At 43.6% G+C, this 20,302-nt stretch overlaps 1 protein-coding gene across 2 annotated transcripts in view; it reads left to right on the top strand.

The window, feature by feature from the left end:
• Window positions 1–20,302, top strand: part of LOC125625224 (C4b-binding protein alpha chain) — a 106,599-nt gene that overhangs the window by 7,984 nt on the left and 78,313 nt on the right. The gene's annotated exons all lie outside the window — the stretch shown is intronic.

The raw sequence follows: 20,302 nt of genomic DNA, 5'->3' as shown, positions 1-20,302 counted from the left end.
AATACACTGTCCTCTGACTCCATGGTGTCATCAAGGTTTGACTCTTGAACCTACTGCATTGCAGCATATCACATAAGCTAATGAACTAATTTTAATAAGTGGCAGCAGGAGTAAACTGTTATCTGCGGACCAACCACTAGAGGAGGATGCACAATACACTAAAACAATGGGGTTTATATGAATGAGTAGCCTTATTTTACGAGATCTGGGTTCTCTTCTTACCTCGTGTAACTTTGATTCAGGGAGGATGCCTTGTTCAGTGATAACTTGGGGTTTGAAGGGCACAAGATTATTAACATCAGTCCGTGGAAAAAAATGAGTTGAATTCCTCATCTCCTGGTTCCCAACACAGTGCACCCTCTCCTCGGCCAAAGATGCGAGAGAGAATGAGGCGTAGTGCTGAGTTGCCCATGGCAAGAACTTGCAGAGAATTCTAACTGAAAACAGCATGTTCAGGGACTTCAGAAGTCACTCTAGCAAGTTCTGATGAGTAAAACTGAAGGGAAATGACACAAACTGTCAAAATCTAACTCATGGTGACAGCAAGAGGCACCACCCTGAGCCTTTCACATCCCTGCTGCAAACCATGGAACTGTTAGAGCTCTTGAAGAAAAAGAGAACTTTTGTAAAGGAAAGTGGTCGTCAGCTCAATGTAGGGGTTGCTATGGGCTTTCCCTAGAATATATGAAAGGGATCCCAGCAGCAGTCTGCAGGGTAGCCCAACTGATAGTACATGGGCTCTCGCTGTGACAGTGTGTAAGTGGGGTAAGAATGTCTTGTCTCTAAAGATGCAGATTCCTAAACATTAGTTTGGCAAGCTCCTGGCTCTGAGTGGCCAGCTAGTGATGGGAGACTGATGTAATGTTCATAACTGCTTTTTCCTCTTCTTTTTGCCTTAGTCATAATTACCCAGGACAAACCCACAACTGTCCCTCCCGAAGGAGCAGAAGTAGCTGGTACTTCCTCAGGTAAATTGGAAGAACTTGGATTTATTAAAAGTCTAGAATTTTGGGTTCAAATTTCCACTTGAATAAAAATGAAATGTACAGTGTGAAGGTCATTTTAATTTCTATAATTCTGCTATTCACAGATGTAAAGATGATGATGCTCACTTAGTACTTGCCTAAAAACTTGACAGAGAGCTTGTTCATTTGCATGTTTACTCTGGCACTGATTACATCTTTTTTTCCCTGATAGCGTACTACCTTTCTTGATTTGTGAGCATTTGTATGTTTACTCAGATAGGCACGTCAGAAGAAGGGTTTAGCAGCTTACAGCGAAGGTAGTGATGGATTCCCGCCCCAGCTAAATGGGTCCAGAATCATAAAAGCTCTCAACCTGCACTAATAAGAGAGGAAAGAACAGTCTAAAGAAGAAATTCACTTTACCCCAGTGAATGTACGGCTTAACCATAACCAAAACCATGTTCTGTCACGAGCTGTTGGCAGGTTTGGATGCTGGCAACCTAAGTGAAATGAGTCATAAGTGTCCATGCAAAAATTGGTCACTTGGTAGAGATGATTCTTTAAAGGCTGAAAGAGATTGCACTAGAAACAGACTAAGGATATTTAAAGTAACCAATATTAGACACTGTTGCCTATCAAGGGAGTATATTAGTGCAGATTTCACGTTTCACACACACACACAAAGTATAAACATGTATTTTAGCTTGTTTTAGGTAGGTTCCGTGTGAGTCAGGAATGGAGCTTTTGTTCTCTGGTTTTAGTTCAGTGGCAGGGAGAATAGAAAAGAGGTGCTGCTTGGCTTTGGGTTATTTGGGTAATTTCTGCCAAAAGCGAACTAAAAAGCTCTTGCTTCTAGTCAGTAATTTAGGAGGACCACAACTACAAATTTGTTTCTAACTCAACTGGATTTCTTTTTATGTGGTGATGGTGTTTTTTTACCTCCTTTTCCCCCAACAACTAGTTTCGTGCATGGTTTTAAAAATGTTTTTTGTTGGGCTTTATTTAAACTACAAAAACAACAACAAAACTTTAATGACCAAACTACATATTTCTGCCAACACTCTGAAGCCTACAGTAATGATGAGCAATATGGGCATAAATGAATATGTACACTCCATTTTTCATATTAAAATTATTAACATTAAAGGTTATACATTTGTCAGCAATGTATTTTTTGAGAGTAAATAGGGATCAAAATTTCCAGGGGCCATTGAAAGGCCACTTCAGACTAACAATGAAGGTCAGGAGTGCTATTTTAATCTTTCATATGTTTCCCTTAAAATGTTAGTCTGAGCATTCCTTTAACATGAGTCTGATTTCTAAATACAAAACTCATTGACATCAGTGATTGTAGTTCTATGCAGTCTGTGACAAGGAATTAATTATCCATTCCGTATCTTCCACAGCTGTGGTTAGACAATAAATGATCTTACTCTAGTAAGGACAGCAAAAGTCTGTCTCTTGAAACAATCTATTTGGGTAATTGGAAATACAGATTACAGAACTCTTTATATCTGTGCTACCGGGTAACATAACACTAACCTATGATGATATGCTTGGGCAAAAATTGTAGTATCTGGTCTAGACAACCTGAGTTTAATGATTCTGGCCTTTCTTAGCATTTTGGCAAACGTATGATTGGCCAGTGCAGGCTTGGTAAATGAGAGCCTAGAAGCATGTGTAAGAGAACCCTCAACATCCAGTGGTTCATATTATAGAAAACCTTTAAACCCAGACTGTGTCCTCCATTTGCACAATGGTTTTCCTGTTGGTATTACAAGGTACAAATGTGTACAATCCTTTGAAAAGCTGCTTTTCTTCATTACGAGGCTCTCTAGGGGTGAGATCGTGGTTTCCAACAGCTAATGATTATCCATTTTAGAATGTGGTGCTTATGTGAGTGCCTTAATTGTTCATTAATATCTGGTATAATCTAGGGTACTAAGTGTAGCTTCATATGCATGGATTGTGGATGAGTTCCTGTAGGTTATTGACATGAATTTGGTTTCATATTTTAGCTCACATTTTTTGTTTTTCTCTTTAGGGCTTGGCGTACGCATTGACATAGGCATTGGCTCCGGTGTTGGTATTGGTAAGTAACTTAAAACTGAAAAAAATCATTTAATGCGCTAAAGCTGTGACGGTTTTAAGATCTGGAGTCAAGGCTAATGTTTTCCCCCTACTTAATTACTAAAGAGCCTGGGATTTAGGGTTCCTGAATTTCTCTGCCATTTCTAACATGCTGTGGTGCCATGTAAAAGCACTGCTATTCTCTGGAAAGACGCCTGTATTTCTACTCTCAGCTGTTTTCTCTGTCTGTAGGCATATTCGCAATATTTGCCTGAGCTAGGCGATCTGCTGTGATTCTATCTGAAATGTGTCTGCACAATATTGGGGAACAAAAGGGGAGGGAAGAATCTCATTTCCCTCTTTATCCCCAGGGAAATCAAGAAAAGGTTCACTTCTGAAGTTCTGTTTTGGGTGAGAATACTTCCTCACCACCTAGGACTGCATATGTATGTCTGGTGCCTACCAAAAATGGAAAGGGCAAAAGCTAGGAAGGGAAGTTGTACAAAGGTCCAAGAAATCGCTTTGTAGGTTAGATTTGAAAGTCTCATATTATACAGGAAATTAGAAGGCTGTTACTGAAATTCTTAGCAGCCAGAGTTAGTCAGCCTGCAGTGGTCTCCACACAACTGATCTTGAGTGTTGGGTCATCATGCTCGCCAGTTCAGAACACATTTCCCCCTTCTCTCCCAGAATTCCCACAGCTGATGTAGCTTACCCTTGGGGAGCAGACTGTTCCCTATGTACGCATCTGTTCCTCACAGCACTTCAGCACATGCCTATGTCCCACGGAAGTCAAGAGTAGCGCTGTCAAGGAGCAGATCATAAGACCACTGAGCATTTGGAGCTGTTACAAGCAGGGCTCTAGCACTTGCCTGATCAATGGAGACAGCGATCTCCTTCTGAGAATATGCCAACCCAAACCATTCTGTAGCCTACATCCCCATCCCATGGCTCTAAGATGCAGCTGACCCAGTGTGTGCCGATCGGGGAAACTGTGCTCAAATCTCAATAGCAGAACTGAAACATGGTTTTAGTTAGCGCAGTGTGACCCCAAAGTAGACAGTTTGGTAGAAGTTTTCATTTTAAGGTTCAAGACTGAGAGAGAATCTGATGAATTTTGTAATTTTTATTTATCAGTTTAAAATATTATATCAATTGGGGAAGAAATCAAGCAAGCCATACAAGATATTGAACATACTACATTCTCTGACTCTTTGGTGGAGAACGTGAACACCTTGCAGGGGACTGAAGGGAAGAAGTTGAATTTAAGCTTGAACATCTTGGATGTGAAGTAGATTGAATACTGAGCGTTACTCTGAATGAGTTAGGAATCTAGACGCACCTTAAGCAGTACACAGAAGCATTAAAGACTTGATAAATTAGGAGATCCAACATCAGAATCTCTTTCTGGATTTGGGTAGAGAGTTCTTGTGATTTTTGATCTGGTGTATGAGAGGGGCTTATTTGTCATCATAAGGAAAAAAATTGTGTCCTATGATACAAATAATCCGTCAGTGACGATGAGAGCAAGTTCCAGAACTGTGGAGATTCATAATTGTCTTTTAGCAAAATGTTACGGTTTATTTAACTTTGTTACTAAATTGCTCTTCTTTTTGTTTTTGTTTTTTTTAAAGTAGTTCTTGTTGCAGTTGCTGCAATTATACCTTTGGCCATTTTGAAGAATAATAGGTAAGCCAGTCCAAGATACAAGTATTTCCTTTTTGAGATTTACTCTGCCTGTTTAGACGACTGAGACTTTTCTTGCACGTAGCTGATGTCAGAAAAAATAACGTGTATGGTACTCTGAAAATTGCAATAAGATGTGGCACCAAAGGGATGGCATTTAGTCACTAAATGAAGGCGGTGTCTAGAATTACGTCTCTAAAATTTATCACAAGCAAAAATGTAGATGTTTTTATAAAGCAATTTAAATGGACTGCTTTCTCCACTAACCCTGTTATTTCACCTAATGCTTGTTGGATACTCCCAGGAAAATCTGTTCTGTACTAAAGAACACTAGTATCAAAAGGGCTGTTTGCCTTTGTCCTGAATGTTTGTTAATAGATAACTATGTTTGTCTATCGTATTTGCATTTGCTGGAAAATAAGCATTTTGTATTATACAGAAATCAGTAATGTATTGTGAGAAAATCAGTCGATTGAATCGTAACTGTTTAGAATAGAACGATGTCAATTGCTTTATACTCTTACAGCTTAAGTCATTTGCTAAACAAAATAATAACACTACTTTGCAATACAATAGGGAAGTTTAACCCATGCTTCGCATTGACTTGTGGGGGAACGGACATGCAGATTTTTTTGCATCCTGTCGGAATCTGCTTCAGGGCATCAAACTATTATCTAGCTTCTCCTGCAACCAGCTACCTGCAGTTTCCCATACTTGATGTTTCCAAGGCATGCAAAAAACACCTCCTATAATACCACTGTTGAGTTGTGCAAAAGTATACATGGATGCAGGGAGGGAAACAGGAGGAAAATTGGACTCCTGTGGTTTTTATATTACATCGGACGTATGATCGCTCATTGTCCCTTCTCTTAGAATTCCTAAGTAACAAATGGTGTAGCTTATAATTGTCTTTTTTCCTTGAAATGTATCTGTACTATTATTTCAGTAACCTCCTGCAGCAGTGAATTCACAAGTTCCCTACACATTATGCATGTTTCTCACTACTTGGTATACTCAGCAACTGTATAAAAGAATTCCTGAAAACAGAAACCTTAAAAAAAAACCTTACTTTTAAAATAGTGACACAAAATTCTGGAAAATCAGCCTGCAAACACTTTACAAACACAAGGTTGTGGAGTTGTACAGCTCCTTCCCCATCAGCAACACCTTATCCCTCTTATCTAAAGAGAAAAATGTACAGACAAGAGAAATTGTTTTCATATGATATGATGTCCACCAAAATGTGTCATTGTTGGTTGCTTCCTCTGAGTGTCGATAAAACAGCAATGCTTGATTTGATACCAAACAAGGTGAAGTCCAAAGCTTTCTACCTTGGCATTAGCAGGTTTCCCACACGCACCACACAATCCCAGTGAATATTTTAGTTTCTTGGAAGTGTGGGACATACGTTTTTTCAGTTATGTTTTTGTGTATTTTGGAGGAAATTTACAAATAAAAATAATGTTTTATAATATCTTGCTCTTGCTACTGTCAAAATTTCCAAGTAGTAAGGCTTCCACCACTTCCCTGGTAGAGAATACCCCAGCTTAACGCGTGTTGCTATCAAAATATCTTCCTAATAGCCTAAATTTTATCTTAGTTCCTTTATAAGTTCTAGTTTTATAAAATCTCTCCTTTTAGAAACTATTAATTTTTTTCTGTCTTTTATTTCTGTAAAAACATTTTATTCAATTATCATTCTCTCCTTTCTTGCTGTTCAGTTCTTATATTAGAAATCCAGATCCCAGAAGCTCCAATTTCCAAGAAAATAATACCTACCAGTGGGTGAAACAAAATCTAAACTGGGTCTTGAAAGGCATATTTTGAAATAGAAAAATATCTTCCTCCACCTAAAAATATGTAGATGGTGTCTTCCGATTCTATGTTATTTGAGAGAACAATATACAATAGTAAATTCAAATTGAGACTATAATCTACAGATTCTTATTTCTTCTAACCTTTTCTTTCTTGACATGAACTGAAATGTTGCATGTGACATCATTGTTGGGTTAACCGCTAATATGCTAGATTTCTTCTATATAAGGTTTTTCTGCAAACACAACAGACTCGAACATTGTGTGTTCTTTCAGTTTTTTAAATGAAGTTGATTGGAAACCGATATCTAACATGTAAATCTCATTTCTATTTCATTACTTCCATATGTCCATTTTAAGATTGAAGGAGCAAATCATATTGTGTTCTTCGGGTGAAAAATAAATGCCTAAAACCATAAAGATTATAAGCAAATATAAGATTTTTATCCCGTATGGAAACATATACTAGTAGTTCATCAAATGGATACAGATAGGTAAACTAGTCAAATTCCTCCCCTGAAGAGCTTTGCTCTCTTTAGTATAGATCACAAAGAGGTTCAGAAGTTGATTTCATAAGGACTTTAGTACTTTACACGGCATTTGCACTAGCCATCGTTAAATAAGATTGATATTCAATATGACTTGTCACTGAAACTAATATCCCTCTTTAAAAATGTAGTTTACATAAATCTGTGTAGATGTCCGCTCCTGATACGGGGGGAACTTACAAAGGAATTCCTCAGCTCACCTTTATTTTATAGTGAGGAGGGAAACATGGGGGACCCAGGAATAGTTTGGTTCTTTTATGTAAATAACTTTTTTCATTGTTTGTCCTTGCAGTTACTAACTCTGCTTACTAATTAGCCCTAGCCCCTGTTATAGCCGTAATGCATGTTTTCTTCTACTTTCCCTATCGTTAGGGAAATATTACGAACTCTGATTTAACATGAAATCAGTTGAAAATATATTTATACTGTATGCTATTGTTACACAGTGGGTAATTTTTTTTTTACACTTAAAAAGTTAACATCTACGGACTTCTTAATACAAAAATTAATATTTGTTCCTGAACATACTGGAAAGTACAACATATGAAAAGTTTAAAGTATCATATAGACTAAAGTCTAAAGCTGTAGAAGACTAAAATATAGAACTATTTTGATTTTAACTGTTATCTTTTTTTTTTTTCAGGATGAAGGTCGGTACTAGATAATGGCTTACAAATTAACAGACATAATATTGGAAGAAAAGAATGGAAAAGTTAGGAAATAAGCTTCATGCATTTGCACTGAATTTCTGTAGTGAAAATAGAACGCTCTCAGGCAACCAGAGTTCATAGATTCACAGATACGAAGGTCAGAAGGGACCATTATGATCATCTAGTCTGACCTCCTGCGCAACTCAGGCCACAGAATCTCACCCACCCACTCCTGCGATAAACCTCTCACCTATGTCTGAGCTATTGAAGTCCTCAAATTGTGGTTTAAAGACTTCAAGGAGCAGAGAATCCTCCAGCAAGTGACCCATGCCCCATGCTATAGAGGAAGGCAAAAAACCTCTTCCAATCTGCCCTGGAGGAAAATTCCTTCCCAACCCCAAATATGGCGATCAGCTAAACCCTGAGCATATGGGCAAGATTCACCAGCCAGATACTACAGAAAATTCTTTCCTGGGTAACTCTGATCCCATGCCATCTAACATCCCATCACAGGCCATTGGGCCTATTTACCATGAATATTTAAAGATCAATGAATTACCAAAATCATGTTATCCCATCATACCATCTCCTCCACTAACTTATTGAGTTTAATCTTAAAGCCAGATAGATCTTTTGCCCCCACTGCTTTCCTTGGAAGGCTATTCCAAAATTTCACTCCTCTGATGGTTAGAAACCTTTGTCTAATTTCAAGTCTAAACTTCCCAATGACCAGTTTATCTATTTGTTCTTGTGTCCACATTGGTAATGAGCTTAAATAATTCCTCTCCCTCTCCAGTATTTATCCCTCTGATATATTTGTAGAGAGCAATCATATCTGCCCTCAGCCTTCTTTTAATTAGGCTAAACAAGCCAAGCTTCTTGAGTCTCCTTTCATAAGACAAGTTTTCCATTCCATTCCTCGGATCATCCTAGTAGCCCTTCTCTGTACCTGTTCCAGTTTGAATTCATCCTTCTTAAACATGGGAGACCAGAACTGCACACAGTATTCCAGGTGAGGTCTCACCCGTGCCTTGTATAACGGTACTAAAACCTCCTTATCTCTACTGGAAATACCTCTCCTGATGCATCCCAAGACCGCATTAGCTTTTTTTACAGCCATATCACATTGGCGGTTCATAGTCATCCTATGATCAACCAATACTCCAAGGTCCTTCTCCTCCTCCGTTACTTCTAATTGATGCATCCCCAGCTTATAACTAAAATTCTTGTTATTAATCCCTAAATGCATAACCTTACACTTCTCACTATTAAATTTCATCCTATTACTATTACTCCAGTTTACAAGGTCATCCAGATCCTCCCTTTTACTACACCTTTTCTCCTTTGAACTGGACTTGTAATCGAAACCCACTGCATTTGAAAAAAGAAAAAGGGAAGTAGATCATCCCTTTGCCTTTAAAAACTGGTTTCTGAAGCAAGCAAAGGCTGTTGGCAGCATTACTTAATTACTTAACATTACTTGCTGTTCTGTACGCGCAGCTGGCTCCTTATTCTGCCTCTCCATAGTGCTAAATGTTTCACCTGTTAACATGTTAGCCATCTGAGTGTGGCATAGTTTGGATTGTGGGTTTTAGCTGCAGGTGGCAAGAGAGCCTGTTTAGATGCCTGCTTACAGGCTTCCATCGTGAAGTGTGTAATATTAGTCTTTAAACCCAAATGTAAAGATGCCAGACTCTAAATGGAATTCTGTAGATTCTTGATGTGACCTTTCTTCAGATTCATCTACAGATTTTTGTTGTAGTGAGAATCTCTTCAGATAAATCCACCTTTTGTTCCCAGCTCTATAACTTCTGTTTCTTTTTACAAATTTATGCATGTCTCCCCTAAGAGAAAAGAGTGAAGTGTGTGAATTTACATGGGGTTCCAGAGATGTTCAGAAGCTTATCACTGAGGTTTTTTTAAATAAAATTTACTGAATATAAGGCATCCTGTTTCTTTCCCTACAATCAACTAGCACTTTATAGGAAGTAAGCAATAAGATCAAAAGTGTACTCCATAGCAAGTTCTCCGGTGGTTTAGTGACTAAATTAATTTTATGTTTTAGTCATCAAAAAATGTCTTTGGAGGTCTGAAAACAAGCTTTTTAAATGCAGGAAATGGCACTCTCTGCTGGTAAGATGGATGTGACTGTAATCCAATACATTATTATAATTTATTTTATCATTTAAAACATGTTGTTTATATTCTTTTTTACAATCACAACTATGCTGAGTTTTGTTTAGCAATATGCACAAATCTTTCCACAGATGGTGAAACTGTAACCGAAGGAATCTCTGGGATTTATGTCATCTTTTTTAATGGGTTTCAGAGTAACAGCCGTGTTAGTCTGTATTCGCAAAAAGAAAAGGAGTACTTGTGGCACCTTAGAGACTAACCAATTTATTTGAGCATGAGCTTTCTTTTTAATCTTTTTTAATGTATTTTTCTTAAATAAAAGGAATACTGAATGAAGACTCTACTATCCTCTTTTTCCGTACTTATTACTATAAACTGATAATTTACAAGTGAAGTTGAAATCTAACTCTCTGTCCTGATCCAGTCACTAGCTGCTAACAGAACAGAAGAAAATTTGTCCTTTTGCTCTTGCAAATAAGCCTCTTTCTTTTCTAGGGTACAGGGATTTTTCCTGACAAATGTGAAACGGATGTCATTTTGTTGAATAATTCCTCTTTGTCTGGGGTCCTACAGGATCTCTGTCAGAAGGAGATCCCACTGCAGCTGAGATGCGAGCGATGCTCTGGCATCACCAACAGCCACAACTTCCCCCTGGGCCCTGCCTCCTGGTACAGTGTGAACAAGCACTGCGAGGAGCAGCCGTAAGTGGTGCTGTCGTGCATTGCTTCTGACTAAAATCCCTGGCATTCATCACAGGGTCACAGTCTAACAGGGACAAGAGCCTCTTGCTGGGGATGCATGTCCTGCTCTGGAGCAATATGGGGGCTTTGGGGAGGGAATATGCATGCTTCCCATCCCAGTTCCCTGAGTCCAGACTATTCCCACCTCCCATTGCCCATAATGGGGGAGATCAGGGACCCATCCATAAACTAATATTAAATTACACTTTGGTCCTATGCACTAGACCTCAGCTAGGGGGCCTTCTGGTTTTTTTTAGTAATGAAGTAGCAAAAAGGAACTTTAAGAATGTTGAAAACAATCTCTTCTTATTTCTAGTTAGGGAAAATGAGCCTTGCAGTCTGTCCCAAGGGGCACACTGAGGCTATTACAATCCAAGTGTCTCTCTCTAATCTGGTAGTTTTGGAATTAGGTTTCTCTGAAAGGCCAAGAAGGAATATTTAAGGAGAGGGATTGGCAGTGAGTGAGATTTTTTGAGTCACATTTCCCATCAAAGGTATCTCTCCTTTGATGAGGTGTTTTGAAATGTGTAACTATTTAAATATCTCCCATATTCGGTCGCAGATGAGACCTTCAAATACAGGTTCCACAGAGAAGGAAATGATGAAAGGAAGGGAACATAAGACTGAGGAAGGATCGTTGTGTGGTTAAACTACAGGAAGAGTAGAGAGACATGGGTGTTTCCAACTCTGCTTTTGGCTCTAACGCATACTGCGTTATTGATTTGTATTGCAGTAGCACCTCAAAGCTCTATGTGTGGACCAGGACTCCGTTGCGCGAGGTGCAGCATAAACACAGAACAACCACCAGTCTGTTGTAGCTACGTCAATACCCACTGTCCAGTCAGTCTCTGCCAAAGGTTTTCAACCTGTGAGCTGCAGACCCTGTGGGTCCACAGACTGTCTAAGATTTCCAAAGGCGGCCGCATCTCCATTCAAAGTTATTTAGGGGTCCGCAAATGGAAAAAAGGTTTCACTGGTCTAGGTCATTGTGTTGTCGTACTTTCCGTTAGTGTATTTGGGGTATGCTTGTTTCACTGCACTCCACATCCCATTTTAAAGCTGGATTCGGTTCAAATGGCTCCTTAGGGACTGCACACCTAAGCAGCTAAGAAGCAGCTGCGTTTTTAAATGGTGGTAGGTGTTTCTTGAAGGGCTGGATCCTGTAAGTGTGCTGGGCACCCTCCGCAACAAGGAGTGGACAGTACTCAGTATCTTGCGGGATGAGATTCTGCAAAAGGATCTTCCAGTTCAGCTTAGGTTATTGTGAAATTATACTGTTATAAAATTCACCACCACCCTTCACTTAAGAAAGCTGCGAAGCAGTTAAGCACATCTCACTGCCGAAAACAAAGAACTATGTTGACATTCTGGACCAAAGGACTTTACTAGATACTGTTTTGTCTATGGATGTGTATGAGAAACACAGCACAAAGGGAGAGACAGAAAGAGCAGAAAACAAGACAGCCTGTACAAGCAGCATCAGCTGGTAACACAACCCTGAGAAAAGCCTAGAAAATGGGGGGTTTGGAGGGTACTCTGCTCGCTGAGATAGGTTTGGTTCTGTGAGAAAGGAAAGGCACGCACAGTTTGCTTCCTCCTGTGTTGAAGGAAACAGGACTTTGTACGTTCTTTGTAAATAAACAAGATTGCACCAAAGGTACCAGATTTCCATCATCCATTTCTCTTCCCACTTGGAACAACCTACACGACCCCAAATTTTGGCTAACTGCTCAGGTCAAACGAGATAACAGTATTGACTCAAAACCAAGGTCACTAAAGCTTTACGGCAGAACAGAGACACAGCAGTACTATTCCCAATCATTTTGTATTTGGCCATGTTCACACTAGTCACTGTATTTCTTAAATACCTCTGGCATATTTTCCTATAAACTTGTTCACATTTTGTATGTCTATAACATGAACAGAGTATTTCCTGTGGCCTGAATGAGTGTGGCTGGATGCTGTTTACTCACTAGATGTTTCCATTATGGATCTAGCTTCAGTTTTGTTATTTTCAAGGAAATGATGTGATATCTCAAGGGGGGAGCCTTAAATTTTCACTTTAAAATTGTAATCTGAATTCAGTGTTACTGAATGGTGCCAGGTTAACAGCCCCGCAGACCAAAGTTCCCTGTCCTAAACTATCGGAGAGTTTGGTTCTATCTGCCTTCTGTTTGCTGAGAAGGGATTTAAGCAGAGTTCTACATCTTAAGTGAATGTGCTGAGTGCTAGACTTTGAGGTATTCAAACCCCTTCTAAAGGGGCAGAGGGAGCATTCAAACCAGGAAATCCAAGGATCTCCCACTTCCTAAGCAAGACCCAACCGCTGGACTGTACAGTGATCCAAGCCCTTGGCCTGCCCCAATTCCTAGTTAAGTCAAGGAGAACAGCACCAACAGGCAAGGCTAAGGGAAATCCCTGTTCAAATGAAACACCTTTGCTGGTCGAGCAGGGACTTGAACCATGTAGGCCAACGCCCCAGACACGGGCTGTAACCACTGCACTATAAAGAGCTGCTTAGGCTTGAGTCTTGCTTTGGCCTAATAGATAATGAAAGTGGAACAGCATGATGAGGAAAGCCTCAGGACTGTCAGTGTTCAGATCCTATCTCAGAAGGTCCAGAGAAGAACTGAGCCAGGGTCTTTACCATCCCGGTACTTAGCCCAGCCACCGTGCTACAGCGGGCTTCTTGCTTTTGACTCTTGCTTTGGCCTAATTAATAGTTAATTAAAGTGGAACAGCTTCAACAGGCAAGCCACAGCAGCTCCCTCTTCGAAGCCTGCTGCCCTAGCTGGCAGACAGGAGACTTGAAGCAGGACTGCTAGCATCCCAGGGAAGCACCCTAACCTCTGCCCTATAGATGGCTTCCCACAATGAGATCTTGCTTTGGCCCAGGAAACAGAGAAAGTGAAACAACATGAAAGCCTCAGGGTTGTCACTGTTCAGAGCCCTTCCCATGAGACCCACAGACAAACTGAGCCAAGGTTTCTACTATTCTAGGATTACTCTTCCCACTGCACTCGATGCCAGGGTTGCCGTGGTGCATGTCGTGGATGCAGCCCAGGACTGGGCGTGAGGCTGCGTGGGTTGTTCTCTGAGCTCTGCTGTTGTGCATGAGCAGCCTTCCCTCTGCTATGTCCTAACTTTTAGCTGCTTGACTTTCCAACCAAAACCCATATGAACATCGCACTTATTGTCTGAAGTGTCCGAGTGTATTGTTTTTAAATATAAGGCATTTTATTATATAACACACACACCCTCTGAGTTCTCACCCCGCGACATGGCTTCACAGACTGCTACCACTTGAGCTACAGAACTCACTACATTAACACCCGGCAGTGGAAGGTTGTTATATCCAAATAGGGCATGAGCCACTGGAGTTACACTGGGATGGGGGGAGCATGGCTCAGTTCCCCGACTCTCCTCCACCATCTTCCCCATGGACAGCTGCTGCTCCTGCCCCGTGGCTCTGGGAGGTGGAGTAGTAAGAGAGAGCCTGGAGCCCAGGATCTGGTATAAGGCCTGAGGCCAGAATCAAAGTCAGCAAAAGCCATACTCTGAGCAAAAGTCAGGCCCTGTTACAGGTTCTTTGGCGTGAACCTGGCAAAATTGGGCTGGCATTGCTAAACCACAGCCACTCCTAAGAAGTACTAGGCACTAGGTATTCGTGTAAACACATTCCAGAAGGCTTGCCCACGTATACCCCAACATAGATTTATGGCATAAACATACTCCCTGAAGATAGGGACACACTGATAAGGGCAGGATGACAGGACAATAGCTAGAGATGTTTTGTTCAAACCAGCAGGTACGAGGTGCAGGGTCAGTAACACGTTGGTTACACATCAGGAGTGTAATATGTAACTTGTTTGTGTCAATGTATGAAGGAGGAGTTATAGGAACGGCATCTTTGTCCAGCCTGGGGGCAGCAGAAGGTCCCGATGCTGACTGAGCTGATTCCGTAGTGACGGACATACCTGTGTTAGTATCCCTGTGGCATCTGCCGGGTGCTAGGACCGTGCCTCATTGACAATAAACCTGGTCGGGCGCCTTTGCCACTGAACCAAATCTGTGATTTTTCTGGGCAGTTCTATCAAGGCCTGCTGAGCCGGATACCTGCGCAAAGCCAGGACGGAGTACCGAGCACACATGCACGCCAGCTGACAACAGGAGGATGGTTGTGTAGACCGTGCCCTGGTTCTCTCTTCTCCCCTGCCCTCTTGCAGTCCCCAGTGCAGTGTCTGGTTCAATTATTATTTTGGCAGGCTGCCAGCATTTTTCCTGGAGCTGTGCGTGAGAAAAGGGAAATGGTAACTTCTAATACTTGATAGCTCAGCCAGACCTGAATGGAATTTCAAAGCTGAAAGGAAAAGGCACTCCTGTGATCTGAGGGCTTTCTTCTTGTCACAACTCAAAGGTCTGCTGTAAGCAATGGAGGTGTTAGAATTTCCCAAAGAAGTTCACAAGAATTTTTATACATATTGGCACATGTTAGGCAACCTAAATATGAATCACTGCCAGCTCCCTCTGTAACTTAGAAATCAATAAAACAGTCTGTTAAGGAGAAAATGAGTCTGGTCACAGTTTGATAAATACCGGTCGACATCCTCTTAGATCACTTGGCCATTGCTGTGATCTGGCCACTCCGTTCCACTGAAAGGAGGAGACTAGAACGTTATCTTCATTATCTATTTTGTATTGTAAATAAGAATTTGGGCTTCACGCCCACAAGCTGTGCTGTGTGAGCATAGTCCTGCACCTCTACGGCGCGCCAGTGAAATCAGTGGAGGTTTGTGAAGGCTCATGACCCTGGCAGCAGACAACAGTTTACAGGAACAGAACCTGAGATTGTAAACTCAGTCTGTGGGGGGAGGGATAGCTCAGTGGTTTGAGTTTTGGCCTGCTAAACCCAGGATTGTGAGTTCAATCCTTGAGGGGGCCATTTAGGGATCTGGGGCAAAAATTGGGGGATTGGTCCTGCTTTGAGCAGGGGGTTGGATTAGATGACCTCCTGAGGTCCCTTCCAATCCTGATATTCTATGCCTCTCTTAGGCCGTGTCTACACTATAAAGTTAAATCAATTTTATGTAAGTTGACATCCAGCCTCCAATTTAAGCAAGTCAAGCTTGCATATCCCCACTCTGCTCACTGTGTCGGCAGAGTGCATCCTCACTAGCAGGGCTTGCATTGACACATGGAGCGCTGCACTGTGCATGGAGTAAAGTGGAATTTTGGGTTGGGCTTGCAATGCCTCCTGGGAGCAAAACATTGGTGCAGGTGCTTATGGGAACTTGGCGTTAGCCTCCCATGATGCACTTACCTCCCTCCCTGAAATCAACGGCAAACAAACCAAGCCTTTTTCGTGCCTTTTTTCTGAAAGCCTGGGTTACAAGCACCCCTGCTGGAAGACATAGAGCAGAGCAATTTGCAGTTGCTAGTGACAGTCACACATCACCTTGACACAGTTGAGCGCCTCTTCTGGGCCCAGGAAACAAGCACTGACTGGTAGGACCGCATCATTATGCAGCTATGGGATGATAAGGAGTGGCTGCAGAACTTCTGAATGCGTAAGGCCACTTTCCAGGAACTGTGTAAAGAGCTTTCCCCAGCCCTGAAGCCCCAGACTGCTACCAGTCAGGGAGTGAGTAAATCTAATATGGGATCTGTTGTGATCCAAGTTTGCTGGACAATCAACAGACTTCTGCTAAGGTTAGTGACTCTGGGCAACATGCAGGACATAATGGACGGTTTTGCCACAATGGAGTTCCCTAACTGTGGTGGGGCTATAGACAGAACGCATATACCTATCTTGGCACCAGACCACCTTTCCAAAGAGTACACAAACTGAAAGGGATACTTCTCAATGGTGTTGCAAGCGCTGGTGGATCACAGGGACCATTTCACCAACATCAATGCAGGATGGTCGGGAATGCATGACGCAGGCATCTTTGGAACTCCGGTCTGTTCAGAAAGCTGCAAGCAGGGTCTTTTTTTCCAGACTGCAAAATAACCATTGGTGATGTTGAAATGCCAATCGTGATCCTGGGAGACCCAGGCTACCCCTTGCTCCCATGCTCATGAAGTCATACGCAGGCAGCCTGGACAGCAGTAAGGACCGGTTCAGCCATAGGCTGAGCAAGTGCAGAATGGTGGTAGAATGTGCCTTTGGACATTTAAAAGGCCACTGGCATTGTTTGTTCACTAGGTTAGACCTCAATTAAAGCAATATCCCCATTGTTACTGCTGCGTGCTGTGTGTTCCATAATATCTGTGAAACAAAGAAAGAAAAGTTTCTGGCGGGGTAGGGGGTTAAGGCAGATCGCCCGGCAACTAATTTTGAGCTGCCAGACACCAGGGCAATAAGAAAAGCACATTGAAGAGCTCCGTGTGAAGGTGATGCGTGACTGTTGCCAGCAACTGCAAATTGCTCCATTCTATGTCTTCCAGCAGGGCTGCTTGCGTGGCATCACATTGTTCTGCACAGTGAGTAAGGCCATGTAAAGCCCCCCAAATTGTTTGATTTTTACAAAAGCGGCACTGGGATCGGGGAGAAGGGAGACAAACAGGAAGCCAGCCACCCCCTTTTTAAATGCTAGTTTCAATACACCGGGGTGGGCAAACGTTTTGGCCTGAGGGCCACATCTGGGTGTGGAAATTGTATGGTGGACTATGAATGGTCACAAAATTGGGGGTAGCAGTGCGGGAGGGGGTGAGGGCTCCAGTTGGGGGTGTGGTCTCTGGGGTGGGGCCAGAAATGACTAGTTCAGGATGCAGGAGGGGGATCAGGGCTGGGATAGGGGGTTGCGGTGGGGGGGGTTAGGGCTCTGGCTGGGGTTGCGGGCTTGGGGTGAGGTTGGGGATGAGGGGTTTGGAGTGCAGGATGGTGCTCCAGGCTGGGATCGAGGGGTTCAGAAGGCAGGAGGGGGATCAGGCCTAGGGAACGGGCATGGGGGGGGCGGGGCTCAGGGGTGCAGGCTCTGGATGGTGCTTACCTCAAGCAGCTCCCAGAAGCAGCAGCATGTTCTCCCCCAGGCTCCTACGCGGAGGTGCAGCCTGGTAGCTCTGCGCAGTGCCCCATCCACAGGCGCTTCCCCCTCAGCTCCCATTGGCTGCAGTTCCTGGCCAATGGGAGTTGCGGGGGCAGGGTGGGGCGGGCAGTGTGCAGAGCCCTCTGGCTGCCCCTACGCATAGGAGCTGGAGCGGGGACATGCTGGCTGCTTCCTGGCAGTCACGCAGAGTAGGGCAAGCCCCTGGCCCTGCTCCCCAGCTGGTGTGCCAGACCAGGGCAAGCCCCCAACCCCGCTCCCCAGTGGGAGCTCCAGGGTCAGATTAAAAGGTCTGGCAGGCCACATGCGGCCTGTGGGCCATAGTTTCCCACCCCTGCAATACACGGAGATCCCTTCCAACCACAACCATGGCACACTCAGGAAAATGTGGTTGTGTGTCCCAGATTTCACCAAACAGGGGTGAATTACTTGTTGAATTGTTTGCAGCTTAAGGGCTAGCATTGAAAACTTCCCCCGTTTCCCCTAGGTGGCCATGTGCGAGATCACTCTCCTGAGGGTAACGGAGGTGGAAAGGGAGTAGATGCTGCAAGCATCTGGGTACAAACCTGGTCCTTATGCTGCAATGCTGCCAGACAAGTTAATACTGGAGTGGCATGGGAAAGTGTCCTAACATGGTGGATGAAACAAAGCAGCCCTTCCCGTAAACCTTCTGCAAAGGATTGCAGAGTACCTCCATGAAAGCTTCCTAGAGATCTCCATGGAGGATTCCAGGGCCATCCCCCTGCACATAATGAGTCTTTTTCAGAGAGCACCCTCTGCACAGCTGGAGTGGCCACCGATACCCACTACACCGACCTTTTTGTTCAAATTAAACATTAAAAATAATCGCACGTAACCCCGACGGTTTGACTGGAAATGTGTATGCCCCAGAGGTGCCTTCCCCTGCATCACGCAGCTCCGGCAATTGGTCCTGTGAAGGGATGGGCTCCCGGGTTAAAAACAGTTCTTGGATGTTGGGAAGAATGGATTCTCCGCTTGCCTGCCTCGCCTCCTCCTCCTTCTCCTCCTCCTCCTCAACAATGTCCTCCTCGTTGTTGCTCGAGGTCACCCCGGGGCTCCTGGGAGGTAGCCACAGAGCGATTTGAGGTAGTGGTGGGGTCGCTGCCGAGAATCGCATGCAGCTCCCTATAAAAGCAGCATGTCTGTGGGGCAGAACCAGAACGACTGTTCGCCTCCCTTGTCTTCTGGTACGCTTGCCAAAGCTCCTTTATTTTCACGCGGCATTGCTGCATATCCCTGATGTAGACCTTCTCCCCTATGGCCCGCGCAGTCCTGGCGTAGAGGTCAGCATTTCTTCTGCTGGATCAGAGCTCTGCCTGCGGAGACTCTTCTCCCATAGGCGTCAACTGTGTAGGTGCTGCAGGGCTGGAGCACCCACAGAAAAAAATTAGTGGGTGCTTAGCACCCACCGGCATCCAGTGCCTCCCGCCCACCGGCGGCCCTGCCGATCAACCCCTCCCCCTCCCTCCCAGCGCCTACTCTCTGCCACAATCAGCTGTTTTGCAATGTGCAGGGAGGAAGGGGGAAGAGCTGGGACAGGGCGCACTCTGGAGAGTGGGTGGGAAGAGGCGGAGTGGGGGCGGGAAGAGGCAGGACAGGGGTGAGGGCTTGGGGGAAGGGGACAGACGGGGGGAGGGCCAGGGGCAGGGCCCGGGGCAGAGCAGGGAGTTGAGCACCCACCAGGCCCAAAGGAAGCCGGCGCCTATGTCTTCTCCCCACACAACAATAAGATCCAGCATCTCCTGTGTACTCCATGCTGGAGCGTGTTTGTGGCCTTGAGTCTCCACGATCAGCTGTGATGGTGAGCTCTCCACGCTGATCAAACAGAAAATGAAAATTCTAAAGTTCCCGGGGCTTTAACGGGGAAGTGGCTGTTTCCTGTGTACCTGGCTGACGTGCAGTGGAGTGAAAGTACTCTCCAGAGCGGTCACAGCGGAGCACTGTGGGACACCTCCTGGAGGCCAATTCATTTGAATTACAAAACGCAGTGTTTAAATTATCCCCATGTAGACGCGTGGATGTCTAATCAAGCGCAATGCCTCTCACAGAGGTGGAGTACCGAAGTCGACGTTACAGGTCACTTAGGTCAGCAAAAGGAACTCGGTAGTGTAGACTCATTATTGAATCGACCTAACATGGCCTATGTTGACCTAACTTTGTAGTGTAGACCAGGCCTCAGTCTTCTGTCAAGCACCTAGTCTGTTTGGTTGTTATACCATTGTCTTCACTTTTCGTGACAACGTTTATATTTATTTTGCACAGAGTCATTAAAAATGGAAAAATAGGTAAAGATCTTCGGGGTGAATCATGCAGTCTTTAAATAAGGACTGAATATGTACTAAGTAAACAGCCATCAAAGTCAACAACTCTTGCTTAATTTGAGGATTGAGGAATGATTTCAGGTATTGGCCTATTGTTTGGGATGAGGAATAGGTGGGTGGGTTAAGGGCCTGCTTTACCCTGGGAAGGATACCCAGAGCCTGGGGAAAACACGCAGAGGAAAACACACTTGTATTCAACTTCTTTGTTAACTATCACTCATGCCCCTCTCTTCTCCCAGGGGCTCATTACTGGTGTCAACTGACTGTTGGATTCCCCAGAAACAAAAGGGAAAGTAGTCATTTCA

The sequence above is a fragment of the Caretta caretta genome, chromosome 21, assembly GCF_965140235.1.
Source record: "Caretta caretta isolate rCarCar2 chromosome 21, rCarCar1.hap1, whole genome shotgun sequence".
NCBI lineage: Eukaryota > Metazoa > Chordata > Testudines > Cheloniidae > Caretta > Caretta caretta.
This window is presented reverse-complemented; position numbering and strand designations above follow the sequence as displayed.